Source organism: Camelus ferus, chromosome 19, assembly GCF_009834535.1.
Source record: "Camelus ferus isolate YT-003-E chromosome 19, BCGSAC_Cfer_1.0, whole genome shotgun sequence".
Lineage (NCBI taxonomy): Eukaryota > Metazoa > Chordata > Mammalia > Artiodactyla > Camelidae > Camelus > Camelus ferus.
This window is the reverse complement of record NC_045714.1, coordinates 38,640,902-38,645,787: the sequence shown is the minus strand read 5'-3', so window position 1 is coordinate 38,645,787 and position 4,886 is coordinate 38,640,902. Positions and strand designations below refer to the sequence as shown.

The 4,886-nt window shown below is 45.3% G+C and overlaps 1 pseudogene; it reads left to right on the top strand.

The window, feature by feature from the left end:
* Positions 1 to 2,744: 2,744 nt before the first annotated feature.
* LOC102508294 lies at positions 2,745 to 4,040 on the top strand (annotated as a pseudogene).
* Positions 4,041 to 4,886: the final 846 nt, after the last annotated feature.

Below are 4,886 nucleotides of genomic sequence, written 5' to 3'. Positions count from 1 at the left end.
CTTTAGTCACTAGCCCTTCCCCTACCCACCAGGTTTGGGATTACATCTAAGGATTCCCAATCTGCCTTCCCACCCTTTTCCTCACCCACAAGTGTTAGGTCCAATGAAATAGGGGCAGAAGGGACAAACCACATCAGGAGGTCCAGCCCTAAATCTTAGGGGGTATTTGGCAATGGTGGGATGGTGAACATGTCCCTCTGGCCTGTAGGGGACAAGTCTCCTCTTTGGAGAGCTCCATTATAAGCAAGCAGCCTCTGTGGAGTTAAGGGATGGACTGCTGTTTTGTCCTGGCAGGACCCCTCCTCACCCTCCCAGCCTAGCTGGCTGCCTGGAGGACCTACCTCACTCTGCCAGCGCCAGCCATGGACTTGAACAGAGGCCACCCAGGCACAGGATGGTCCAAGACTGACGGTGGAGGCCGCTGGAGACAGGGGGGAGGGCAGAGTTTCCAGCAGCTCCACTTTCAGTCCTGCGCCTCTGCTCCACAAAAGGCCACTGTCTGAGGACAGAGGGACCCTGGAGGGAGGCCTCCCAAGGTGCTGAGAAACAGGGCTAGGTTTCATCACACTGGGCCTCCAGGCCAAGTAAACATCAGGGTAGGAACAGGCCCAGCAGTTTCTGCAGACAGGATCCTGGCTCTGGGCGGGCTCAGTGGCATCCTCACCCAGGGCTTCCCCGAGACAATAAGGAGGGCCAAGTTCATTTGCCCAATTTTCTCCAGAAATGGAGTGTTGGGATGAGGAACTGACTCTATCCTGGTCCATTTCCCATTGTTCAAGGAGCAGAGATCCATCCTACTCCCCTCTGAAGAAGCAGAAGTTTTACAAGAAATTTTTAAATTAGTTGAGGAAAAAGAGAGCTCTGTGAGCTTGAGTAATCAGGGAAGACTTCCTAAAGGAAGTGTGATTTAGGTGTGATTCTGCCTCTGGGTGTAGGTAGACTCTCCAGAAATGAACAGGAAGGAGAAAGGTATTTCATACAGACAGCACAGAACTGGCAAGTTGTGGTGTCTAGAAAGCAGGAGCATTTGGGGTTAATGAAGAGACCTATTTAGCTAGGGTAGAGAATTCATATATGAGAAGGTAGGAAATAAGACTGGAAAGTTTCATTAGGAATTAAACCACAACTGGTCTTCACAGCCAGATTGAGGAGTCCTTATAGTTTCTGAGCAGAGCAGTGATGGGGTGAAACCAGAACTTTTGAAAGCTTAATCTTAAGATGTTATGAGAGAGGCCCTAGGTTGAGCCCCAGTCCTCTAGATAACCCTGGGCTGGTTATGGCCTCTCTCTCTGGTGCTTGGTTTCTTCATCTTTAAAATAAAAGGGTTATACTGAGAATCCTGAAGCCCCTTCCATCTCTAAAATGCATGGATTCTCTAATAGGGCAACATGGACTATAGAAAATGAAGGGAGGAGAGGCTGTGGCCACATCCTGGACACCTCTGGGCTGCATTTCGGCAATGAGTCATCTGCTTAGAGCTGTGGAATGGCCACCACCACTGCTTGCAGGCACTGTGCTAAGTAGTCCACTTTTTGAAAAACTTCATTTTTGTGACTAGGAAATGCATGCACATACTGCAGCTTTTAAGACATAGAGATTCATGTATGGTAAAAATAAGTTTCTCTCTTTCCAGCCACCTATTTCTTCTCCCACTGTATCCTGAGTATCCTTTCAGAGATACCCCATGCATTTATAAAGATTCCATAGAATATTTTTCATAATTGGTATTGTAAAGGTTATTTTGGATTTTAGCCCTAATAAGTATATACTGATATTTCACTGACATTTTAATTTGCTTTTTTTCTAATCTCAGATGATGTTGAGCATCTTTTCTTATGCTTATTTGCCATTTATGTATCTTTTTGGTGAGGTGTCTGTTCAGATATTTTGTCCTTTTAAATTTGGGGGGTGTAATTTGTTGCATCTGAAGAGTTTTTTGGTGTGTATTCTGGATACAAGTCCTTTATCTGATATGTGATTTACAAATATTTTCTCCAGTGGGTAATTTGTGTTTTCATTCTTTTAACAGTGTTATTCACAGAGCAAAGTTTTAAATTTGAATAAAGTCCAATTTATTTTAAAAAAAGATTCTATAGAATATTTTTCTTTACACAAATGGGAGCCTACTATATACACTGTTCTGCATCTTGCTTTGCTTTTTTAACTCGAAAATTCTGGAGATCTTTTCATATGTGTATATAAAGAGCTGCATCATTCTTTGTATGGCAGGACCATGATTTATTAAACTGGTCCCCTACGGATAGATATTTTGGGTGTTCCTTTTCTATTGTAAACTATGCATCAATGAATATCCTGAATGTACATCATTCAGCATATGCTGGGATAGGTCTAGAGAACACATTCCTAGAATTGAAATTATGCGCTAAGCTCTTTACATGACTTAATACTCACAACAAGCATTTAAAGTAGTCATAATTACACTGATTATGCAAATGAGAAAATCGAGGAACAGAAAGATTCATTGACTTGCACAAAGTCACAAAGCTCCTGTGTAATAGAGTTGAGATTCCAATATGGACAGTCTGACACCAGAGATAACACATGCAATCATTCCACTAGCGGTTCTCAAACTTTAGCACACATCAATGTCACTGAGGGCCTGTTAAAACCTAGGTTACTGAGTCCTACCGTAAGAGTTTTTGATTCCTCTCCATACTACCCAGACAGGGCTCCATATAGCATTGTTCCAGATTCCCACAGTAACCTAAAGAGAAACTTTCACAATGTCTGGAGCCCTTGATGTCCTGCAAATGAAGGAGGAGGATGTCCTCAAATTCCTTGCAGCAGGAACCCACTTAGGCAGCACCAACCTCTACCTCCAAATGGAGCGGTACATCTACAAAAGGAAAAGTCATGGCATCTACATCATAAATCTGAAGAGAACCTGGGAGAAGCTTCTGTTGGCAGCTTGTGCCATTGTTGCCATTGAAAACCCAGCTGATGTCAGAGTCATAGCCTCCAGGAATACTGGCCAGCAAGCTGTGCTGAAGTTTGCTGCTGCCACTGGAGCCACTCCTACTGTTGGCCTCTTCACTCCTGGAACCCTCACTAACCAGATCCAGGCTCCCTTCCACGAGTTGAGACTTCTGGTGGTTACCGATCCCAGGGCTGACCACCAGCCTCTCACAGAGGCATCTTATGTTAACCTGCTTACCATTGTGCCGTGTCACACAGACCAACCCCCCACCCCAGCACTATGTGGACATCGCCATCCCATGCAACAACAAGGGAGCTCACTCAGCGGGTCTGGTATGGTGGATGCTGGCCCGGGAGGTTCTGAGCATGTGCTACACCCTCTCCCGTGAACACCCACGGGAGGTCATGCCTGATCTCTACTTCTACAGAGATACTGAAGAGATTGAAAAGTAAGAACAGGCTGCAGCTGAAAAGGCTGTGACCAAGGAGGAATTGCAGGATTTGAATGGACCACTCCAGCTCCTGAGTTCACTGCTACTCAACCTGAGGTGGCAGACCAGTCTGAAGGCGTGCAGGTGCCCTCTGTGGCTGTCCAGCAGTTCCCTACTGGTACGTATCATGATCCACGTGCATCAGGCTGGTGGCTTAGAACTTCTATGTTTTAAATCCATCTTTAATGACCTCTATGGCTGTACGTGTGTGTGTGTGTATACACACATACATATATACATGCATACACATATATATATACATAGTGTATGTATATACACACACACACACACATACACACTAGCATTAAAAGGTTTCATCCCAGGGTGCTATAACTGTGCTAATAACATGACAGATTGATTTCAGGTGCTTTTGAAATGATCTGTCCTTAGTCGTTGTCCTTTGAAATCTGTTGGAACACAAGGCAGATTGCTGATGGAGTGGAGTGACAAATATTATGGGAATGGGGCTGATAGCTTTTTTCCTTTTGTATTTTCCTAACAGAAGACTGGAACACTCAGCCCGCCACTGAGGACTGGTCCACAGCTCCCACTGCTCAGGTCACTGAATGGGTCAGAACAACCATTGAGTGGTCTGAAGCTGTTCTTCCATAAACTCTTAAAACCGAAATAGATTGATGGAAAAATAAACAGTTTCTTTAAAAGAGAGAGTTTCTGATTCGGTTCATCTATGGTGGGGCCCAGGAGTGTACATTTCTAACAAGTCCCTGTGTGATCACTCTTTGAGAACCACTGTACTCTTCCCCCTTCAGCTGTGCAGATTGTCCAGAAAGAAAGCAGTTGGCACTCAGTACCTGGCCTTGACAAGAGCTGAGAGAGACAGGAAAGGCTTCCTGGAGACAATATGTCTAAGCTCCATGAGGGCCCCGCACAGTGCCTGCTACAGAGTAATTAATAAATACTTGGTGAACGAATGAATAAGTAAATGAGGTACAAGGGCTCCAAGCCACATGTTGCTGCCTCTTTTCCAGCCCCTGGGAGCCCCTGCCCTGGGGAAGCTCCACTGCCCACACTGGCTGAGACCCAGCTTCATGCTGTGAGAACTGCTATGGACTGAATGTGTCCTCCTAAAATTCACATGTTGAAGCCCTAACCCCCAATGTGATGGTATGTGGAGTGAGGGCCTTTGGGAGGTGATTAGGTTTAGAGATGGTTTTACAAGTGGAGCCCTCGTGATGGGATTAGTGTCCTTATGAGAAGTGGAAGAGACCAGAGCTCACTCTCTCCACCATGTGAGGACACCATGAGTAGGCGGCTGTCTGCAGGCCAGGAGAAGGGCCTCACCAGGAACCAAATCCACCTGCACCTTGATCTTGAACTTTCTAACCTTCAGAACTTTGAGAAATAAATGTCTGTTGTTTAAGACCTCAGTCTACAGCAGGCTAAGAGCCCTTGGGAGCAGAGCTATTTATTTCCTCCCATTCCTCCCTTGGCTTATAA